Source organism: Mus musculus, chromosome 10 (genome assembly GCF_000001635.26).
Source record: "Mus musculus strain C57BL/6J chromosome 10, GRCm38.p6 C57BL/6J".
NCBI classification, from domain to species: Eukaryota; Metazoa; Chordata; class Mammalia; order Rodentia; family Muridae; genus Mus; species Mus musculus.
Window position 1 is genome coordinate 119,081,750 of NC_000076.6, and position 9,969 is coordinate 119,091,718.

The window sequence follows — 9,969 nt, forward strand, 5'->3', positions numbered from 1 at the left end:
CTCTCGCTCCTTCATTGGTGACCCTGTGCTCAGTCCAGGCTGTGAGCACCCACTCCTGTATTTGTCAGGCACTGGCAGAGCCTCACAGGAGACAGCTATATTAGGCTCCTGTCAGCAAGCACTTGTTGGCATCCACAATAGTGTCTGGGTTTGGTAACTGTATATGGGATGGATTCCCAGGTGGGGCAGTCACTGGATGAGGGCATGGGCTATTTTGTTGGCCACCTATGGTGTTCCAGCCAGGGTTCCAGCAAGCCTTGTGACATGGCTTCTTTGCCCTTGTCCTTGCTGATCTAGCAGGTCTATTGAGTTGCCCTCTGCCAAATCTTGTTCTGACCTGCTGCCTCGGATACCAGAAAAGAAAGCTCTAAGGCTAAGCACGCTCCCTCCCTCCCTCCTCCTCCCCGACACAGGCCAGATCCTTTAAGAACATATTGGGAAGAGGATTATTTAAAATTCCTTCTCTCAATGGGCTCTTGCATCTGAACACCTGTTCTCATTCCTTCTCTTCCAGAAGTCCCAGCTGGTTCCTCATTGCATACCCGGAACCCCCAGACAACCTCCTCTGGTGGGCTCAGACAAAAGGTTGAGGTGGACATGGCCATACTTCAGCCACCTTCTTGAAGGAGCGGAGGTGTGTCGCCCTTATCCAGACGTATACCTGGAGTTAATTCACAGAACCTATACTACATGCTCCCTTACAGATGCACTTCGTTTAGCTCACAGTTCTCGCGGTGGTCTAACTGCAGAAAGATCCAGACAGGGGACCATCTTCCCAGGGTTCTTATCCTGAGAAAACAATCCCATCTCTCCAAAATGTGCTCTCCCCACCCTGTGTGCAGCAATATCAAGTGTTGGAGCCCAACCCACAACCCTGAGGACCTAACTTTGACTCAGAGGCTATCCCCTCCCCTGGGCACGCGTCCTAGACTAAGGAAACTCCAAAGGGCTTTGGTGGAAGGTCAACAGAGGAGGGGGTCTCATTCCTTGCAGTAGTCTTACCCCAGTCACAGAATGTAGCCATGAGTGGGAGCTCTGGGAGCAGGTAAGCAGGGCTTTGGGATAGTTCTGTGTGGGGCCTACTTTTCATGTCAACTTGGCATAGGCTGGAGTCCTTTGGGAAGAGGCAACCTTTCAATTGAGAGAATTCCCCTACTGGATTGGCCAGATTTGCAAGTCTGTAGGGGCATTTTCTTGATTATAACTGATGTGGGAGGGCCCAGCCCATTGTGGAGAGTGCCACTCCAGGGTAGGTACTCCTAGATGGTATGAGAGAGCATGCTGAGTACGTCATGAGGAGGAAGCCAGGAAGCCTTGTTCTTCTGTGACCTTTACTTCATTCTTCACTTCCCTTGCTTCTGACCAAGTGTGAGCTGAGCGTTCTAAGCTGAAATAAACCTTAGCCACACCAAGTTGCTTTTGGTCATGGTGTTTTATCACAACAATAGAAACCTTAGCCAAGACACTTTTCTCCTAGTCATGTGACCTTGGTATTATATATATATATATATATATATATATATATATATATATATGCATATATATATATCTTAATTTGTTCCTGCCTTGTCTTTTTCTTTATCGTATGATGGCAATAGCATCCAGGCCTTAAAGAGTTAAAACATTCACAGAGCTGAAATTTGCAAAGAAGAAACAGCCATGGTTATATAGGGCTTTCTACCCGTTTGGACACTTCAATTATGTTCCCGTTAAGCTGGCAAACAGTTGTTGGTGCAGACATGAGGACATTTGTGGACATCATCAAAGAACAAGCACTATTTCCCAGAGACAGTACAATCTGGAAATAACTTTTCAAAATGAGTCATGAGGGAGTCTCAATGTGCAGTTAGCACAGGAAGTTCCCCCAGCAATGTGAAATCTACAACTCTCTGTGAGGTGTGAAGAGATTCTCTTGTTATCTCTGCATTTTGTCTGAAGGCCCCAAAGAGAAAACACTGAATAGTAATTTCTTCCCTCCCCAGCGGGCTACAAAGACCGGCTGGATAGGAACCTGTGGTGGTTTGAATATGCTTTGCCCAGGGAATGGCACTATTAAGAGGTGTGGCCTTGTTGGAGGAAGTGTGTCACTGGGGGAGTGGGCTTTGAGACCCTCCTCTGAAGTGGAAGTTTCTGGTTGTGTCATGTGATGCAAACTCATGTGGTGTTATGCTGAGGCAGGACACATGGAAAGACATGATGTTTGGAGAGAGTATAAATAGGACTCAGCAGATTGCGATGGGGTGCTTGCATAGCTGGCCTTGCGATGCTTCATTGGTCTTGCGTCTTTGCTTTGATAAGAGAGGCACAGCAAAGAACTTCTCCTGGCATTATGGCTGGTTCTGGTCACTCCCACTGACTCGATGCTGCTATGGCAGAAGCCTGGTTCCTGCCACCACTGCTGATTTCAGTTTGGTGTCTTAACATCACTGAACTGGACTGCTGGTACCCAGACAATGGAGATTGGACACATCCCCAAAGAACTACTTCTAGACAGGTCCACATCCCCCTGTCCTGTTTACCATCTCTTCTCCCCTATGTTTGGATGGTGGGCTAGAAGAGGGGTTGAAGCATTTGAGAACCCCTAGTAAAATAGGTTTTGAAAAATCTAAGCCTACATTCCTCTCAGCTGCCTGGAAGACAGTCTTCTCTTAGCTGCCTTCTGATCAAGATGCAAAATTCTCAGCTCCTCACCATGTCTGCCTGGACGTACCTGGATGCTGCCATACTTCCTGACATGATCATAATGTACTGAACCTCTGGTTTTGTTTGTTTGTTTTTGTTTTTTGTTTTGGGGTTTTGTTGTTGTTGTTTTGTTTTTTTGGAGACAGGGTTTCTCTGTGTAGCCCTGGCTGTCCTGGAACTCACTCTGTAGACCAGGCTGGCCTCGAACTCAGAAATTCACCTGCCTCTGCCTCCCAAGTGCTGGGATTAAAGGCAAGCGCCACCATGCGCGCGGCTGGACTGAACCTCTGAACCTGTAAGCCAGTCCTGACTAAATATTGGCCTTATAAGAGTTGCCTTGGTCATGGTGTTATTTCAAAGCAATGGAAACTCTAAGACAGCACCAAAGCCCGCCAAATGGTACCCAAACTAATTTGTCACAAGAGTACTCAGAGAAGATGAAGAAATCCTCAGGAATGTATGCTCAAGGGATTCCTTATGACAGAGAGCACACAGCTCTCTATTCTCTGCTCCTGAGGAACTGTGGGAATGGATGAGCAAGGACCAGCAGGGACTATCATGCAGCCAACCTCATTCTTGGACATAGCCTTCTGAAGCATCCTGACTGCCTTGGTATGCTGTAGCACTCATGAGTCTAGTCGTGACCATGGGGTGTATCTGGAAACATCACAAAACGGCCTCTCCCAGAGAAAGAGGCAACATTAATGGTAGACGCTAGGAATGCAACTCCAGAGACAGCCATAGGATTAAAGGAGAGACATGGATCGTAAGAGGTTAGTTAGTGGCAGGATGTATTGCCATCAGCAACAGACAGTACCTCTGAGAAGCCCCACCCACGTGGCAGAAAAGTGTAGTGATAACTATCTCAAAGCCTGTCAGCCAAGAGAGACCAGTGAAGAGAGCAGAAAGACCAAGATGGCTTCCTCCTCTTTCCCATTCTGCCTCAGCTCCAACACCTGGAAACCAAAGACAACAAAACAGACTGAAGACGAGCAAGTCAGGAAGAGTGAAGAGACCCTCGTGAGGCTGGCTAGACCCTCCTCCTCCACTGTGAGATCTGAGAGGCAGTTAGGGTCCAGACTCTGTACGACCTTCTTAATGCAGTGACCCTTTAACACAGTTCCTCATGCTGAGGTGACCCCCAACCATACCATTATTTTTGTTGCTTCTCTATAACTGTAATTTTGCTACTATTATGAATCATAATGTAAATATTTCTGTTTTTCTGATGACCATGTGTTTTAGGTGACCCCTGTGAAAGAGTCATCCGACCCCTCAAAAGGGTGGTGACCCACAGGTTGAGAGCCACTGCTGTGGCATCTTTCAGTAATCACAAAAGCTTTGGTATGTGCACGATAACACTTGGTTTCCTTACCTGAAGATGATTAAACTGTAGGGGAAAAACAAAAACAAGCAAGCAATCAAACAAACAAACAAAACAAGAGGAAAGGTTAAGTGTTGCCTGTTCTCAAGGTGGCCATGGCAGAGAAAATGAAACAGGTTTTTGCTTGTCAATATTGGACTGAAAGGCCTTCAGAACATACTGGTAGCTTAGTTTTGTTTTTAATGCCAAAGAATGGCTTCAGCAGGCCTGCTCTCTGCCAACAGAAGGCGCTTGGTGTTGCTGCACTGGTCTGACATAAATCCACTGTAAGATCCAAGGTTAATTTGTAAGCCCCACTCACCCGAGGACCAGGTAACTCCCTGGGATGCTGAGGGTGGTGCTAAATAACAAAACCACATGGGAAATTATGGTGGCCATAGGGTTTTCCTTAAAAGCCTCTGGTACATGTGTCTTAGGGCTGCTCAGCTGGGAATTCTAGGGACTCTTCCTGAGCAAAGTCCATCCTGATCAGTATTTAATTAAAACTTGCTTCAAATTGGGCTCAGAATTGTGAAACTGTTTTTTCTCAGGATTCATCATTAACATTTGGAGGCCCTAGAGAGATAAGAAAAAAAATTCCACCATAAGTTCTGGAACTAGGGTCTCCATTCCAATGCCAGGGGACCACACACACACACACACACACACACACACACAGGGTGGGGGGACTAGGAAGCATTTTTTTTTTAATTGGGGCCTCCTTCTTGTAAGTCACAGAAGCCTTTTTTAGCCAGCTTCCTTTGACACTTCCTGCCTGGTTTCTACATTATGGTTGTCAGATAAACTGTCTGGGAATGGGGAGCGCCTGATAAGGTCTGTGCACCCCATGGCCCAGGGGTTAATTCTGTTTATCTGGAGAGTCCAGCCAGAACCACCAGATTCTTTCTGCTGACCACGGAGCCTTAAGGACCTCCTGGTGAGACCAGGAGCTGACGTGCAAAGTTTCACGCTCAGAGAGACCCAGCTGGTCACAGGATTCCAACGTCTGGGCTGCACACAGAGATAAGGAACTGTAGAAGCACTCCAAGACACCAGAGCCCAACAGAGAGTTTGGATAGACCCAGAGTGGAGGAGTTGGATGGTGAGGGGCTAGGGACAATGGGGACAACTTGAAGAGGCCCAGCCTGATGGCTTCCTAGTGTCTGGGTTGTACAAGAAAGCTGTAGAAAAAATTTCTCTTCATCAGACTGGTAGACCTCTGAAGCAGTTGTCTCTCTTGTTGTCTTTGCTTTGGGTCTTGTCTTATGTCTGGTCTATCTTCGTGTGTTACCACTCGGGGTGACTAAATTAGATGAATGAACAGCAAGACAGGTAAGAAGCTAGTGTTGCTCTTGGAAGGTCACTCCTAAAACAGCAGAGCTCTGGGGACATGGGATTCAATGACAGTCAGTGTCAGGTGCAGAGTGCCATGCTTGGGCTGGTAGGTAGCTTCGAAAAACCCAGAGGGAAGCTGGCAGCCAGCCCTGATACAGCACAGCTGTGCTCTTGGATATTGGCGTTAATGGCTGCCCTCTCTCCTTGAAACTACAGCACTGGAGGGAGTAAGAGAAGTTCTGTTTGTTTCAAAAGTTGGATATGGCCTCTGCAGATTTGTATCTGACTGGTCTTAAGGGTGTGAGCTTGATGGCTGTTTCTTCTGTCCACAGCTTCCCAGACTCAAGGTTTATCTCTAACTGTTCTGGCCACAGGACCTGATGTAATAGAGATTCAAATGTCTTTTGGGCGTGGATAATGTTAAAGTTGTTTTATGCTGTTCTACTGTATTGAAAGACTGGCTCTGGAATTGGGTTAGAGTTTGCTTCAGACCCAGGCATGATTTTAAAATCTCTATGTCTGAAGTCAAGAGCTGAAACAGGAAAGAAAGAAAGAGAGAGAGAGAGAGAGAGAGAGAGAGAGAGAGAGAGAGAGAGAGAGAGGAAGGAAGGAAGGAAGGAAGGAAGGAAGGAAGGAAGGAAAGAAGGAAGGAAGGAAGGAAGGAAGGAGAAAGAAAGGAGAAAAGAAAGAGAGAAAAACAGCTAAAGGGATTATTGGCTTATAAATTTATTGGATATGGTTAAATATCTGTAATATCTGTAAGAAGTTGGCTTAAAAACTCATAGGGTTGAAAATTAAGTCTGTGCATAGGTAATCTTAAAGGAACCATGTGGCATGATTCCGTTTTGGGATATAAGCAACATGTGGTGTGGTGTTTAAATAAAAATGAGCCTCATACATGCATAGAGAGTGGCACTACTAGGAGGTGTGGCCTTGGAGTGGGTGTGGTCTTGGAGGAGGAAGTGCGTCAGGGTGGGGGCGGGCCTTAAGGTGTCAGGAGCTCAAGGCAGTTCCCAGCATGCTGCTTGCTGCCTGTGGATCGATCCAGTTGTAGAACTCTAAGGTCTCTCCAGCATCATGTCTGCCTGCATACCTCAATGTTCCCCACCATGCCTGTAATGTATTAAAACTCTGAATCTATAAGCCAATCCCAATTAAATGTTTTTCTTTATAAGAGTTGGTGTGGTCATAGTGTCTCTTCACGGTAATGGAAACCCTAATTAAGACATGTGGCTTGACACCATCTTTAAACAGCCACCATGTGGCTGGTTGCCATCTTTGCTAGGTACAGTTGGAGAAGACGGATGTTGTATGGTTTTACCGCCATTTTGATTAAGGGCAACCACGTGGTATAGACCAACCAAGAAGTCAATAGGGCTCCAAAGATACTTTTAAAATGGGATAGAATTTTTGTGCGATAATTCCTGCCTTGTCTTAAAAACAAGGTTTGGGAAAGATACGATTTAAAAACAGTATAATAAGGTATTAAAGCTGTACCTCTGTGAATTCATGTATAAGAACACACCTTGCTGGCAGCCAAATGTTGTAACACAAGAGTCACCCAGATGATATTGACTGTAGAGGTGTTAGACTGATTGCACTGTTGCAGCTCGGTTTTGCCTTCTACAGATAATGATTGTGCCCTGTATTTTCACTCTTGGAATTTAACAAAAAAAAGTATTTTATTTTGATGTTACAAAAGAGTAGACATTTTAAACTTCTTTTTAAAAAATGTTGGAGTTTCACACAAACTGGATACCTTTTAAGAAACTGCTTTTTAAAATATCTAAGTTCATAAGGCTTTGGGACATTTTAAACTTATAAAATATTTTATTATAATGTTTTTATTAGTATGTGATCTTCATAAATAGATCATTAAGATGTCAAAAATTAGGGCCACCATTATGGTGACCAAACATAAACATAAATGTTTGCATGTTGGGTGTTCCCACTGCAATTCATAACAATGGCAAAAATGCAGTTGTGAAGTAGCAACCAGAATTATTTTATGGTTGGGGGTCACGACCACCTGGGAAACTGGGTTGAAGGGTCACAGAATTGGGGAAGTTTTGAACCACTGGCTTTAAAATGTCTCTCCTTACCTAAAGTCTATTCAGGCTAACAAAGACTGATTTTAAAATGTATGTCTAAAGCAGGGCGTGGTGGTGCACGCCTTTAATCCCAGCACTTGGGAGTTCGAGGCCAGCCTGGTCTACAAAGTGAGTTTCAGGACAGCCAGGGTTATACAGAGAAACCCTATCTCAAAAAAAAAAAAAACAAGAAAAAAAATATATGTCTAACCACTTTGTTCTGACTAATATTAAGTTGTCACTATTTTGGTAAGCTGAGCCATGAGAGAACCTGTGATATTCTATAATGATCCACTACATGAGGACCAAGAAAATAAGGTTGCCAGTCGCTCGATGGATTGTACTCATGGAAAGGTTTTTATTAAACTGTTAAGTATGATTGAGCTTTAATATGTTCAGAACTATATTTGTAGTTATGCTAAGTACTAATATAATCAATTGCAGGGGGGAAAAAAAAGCTGAGTTTAGCTTCCTGTATATGTTTTCAAGGTACAGCTGAAAGCAAGTAATTAAAAAAAAAAACAAGCAAGGGTTGTTTCCCTCAGACACACGTAATAATCATCCTGAAACTTCTCAGAAACCTGCTGGATATGGCGTTTCAGATGTTTAAACTTAACTGTGACAGAGACTCCCAAATCCTAGCAGTGACACCCAGAGTCTCCAAGAAGATAATGGGGCACAGCGGCAACTCCACCTGGATTGTGATAACACTAACCACTAGGAAAGACTGCCCCAATGCCTCACCTGCTGCCAGGACCTGGCCCACATGGACAAGCAGGACACTGGAGAGTTGGCTGCCCCAACTTTGCCTAGACTTTGTTGTCAAAGTAAGGTGAGTCCCCGCCATGTTCCTCCTCCCCGGGAAAGCCTCCCACCCTTCTGGGCCTGGTGACTGAAGACTGATGCCATCCAGGTACCTCTTGCCCCCTTAACAGGCTAAAGTGCTAAGTCAGAAGTAAACGTCCACCCTAGTCACTGAGCCACCACTGAGGACTCAGCTGCCTCCCACTTGAGCCCCCTCGATTCCCGACGCTTCAGTCCCTCCCTTCCCCCCTCCCTGCCTGCCTTCCCCCGCAGACACCTTCCAAAGGCAGTTTCTACCAAGGTAAAGGAATCTATAGTATGTCCGCTATCCAGAACCTCCACTCTTTCGACCCCTTTGCTGATGCAAGTAAGGGTGATGACCTGCTTCCTGCTGGCACTGAGGATTATATACATATAAGAATTCAACAGAGAGCCGGGCGTGGTAGCGCACACCTTTGATGCCAGGAGTTGGGAGGCAGAGGCAGGCGGATTTCTGAGTTACAGGCCAGCCTGATCTACAGAGTGAGTTCCAGGGCAGCCAGGGCTACAAAGAAACCCTGTCTCAAAAAACAAAACAACAACAACAACAAAAAGAACTCAATAGAGAAACAGCAGGAAGACCCTTACAACTGTCCAAGGGATCACTGATGATTATGATAAAAAGAAACTAGTGAAGGTGTTTAAGAAGAAATTTGCCTGCAATGGTGTAATTGAGCATACAGAATATGAAGAATTCAGCTACCGGGTGACCAGCGCATAAACATGTCAGTTCCTGATAGAGACTGGGCTGGCTAAGGATGATCAGCTGAAGGTTCATGGGTTTTAAGAGCTTGTGGCTCTCTGAAGCTTAAGTGAGGATTTCCTTGCACTGAGTAGAATTTCCCTTCTGTCCCTGTCACAAGTTTAAAAACCTCACAGCTTATATAATGTAATCATTTGGGGTCCACTTTTAACTTGGACTAGTGTAACTCCTTCATGCAATAACTGAAAAGAGCCATGCTGTGTAGTCTTGAAGTCCCTCATTTAAACAGGTGAAGCAGTAAGCCCTGGCAGTGTCCACTCTGAAACAAAGCAATAACAAGGTTTCAGCCAAGCCAAGAACCCCAAGATCACAGGAGGCTCTGTCTGAACATAGGTTCCTTCAGGCTCCCTCTACAGAGTCCCCTGCCCTAGGAGAGTGCCACACTTGAACACCCTAGTTGACCAACAGAATGGGTAACTGCCCCAGCTATGTCACTAGACGGAGTCTCTGGCAGTAAAAAAGAAGCCCTGGTGTCTGACCATGTAGGCAGAATTCAGAAAGGGCCACCTTTCCAGCTAAGTTATGGACATCCAGTTCACCACCAGGGTGGTCTTTTTTAAGCAGATCTGTCCTAGCCAGGGGATGTTGAAACATGAACGGTGGTTCTCAATCTGTGGATCACAACCCCTTTGGGACGGCATATCAGATAACCTGTGTTGGCATTTCATCTAGGCTCCACCCCTCAGTTACCTGGCAACAGCCAGGTATGCCTGACTCACTATATAAAAGGGGCTGCTTGCCCGCTCCTCTCTCTCTTGCTCTCTTGCTCATGCTCCTGCTCCCTTACCCTTGTCCCACTCTCCTCCCCCTTCTCTCCCCACGTGCTCATGGCCGGCCTCTCCTCCTCCTCCTCCTCCTCCTCCTCCTTCCTCTTCTTCTTCTTCCTCTTCTTC

General features: G+C 45.7%; 1 pseudogene; it reads left to right on the top strand.

Moving 5' to 3' along the window:
- Gm18904 (predicted gene, 18904) lies at positions 8,433-9,295 on the top strand (annotated as a pseudogene).
- Positions 9,296-9,969: the final 674 nt, after the last annotated feature.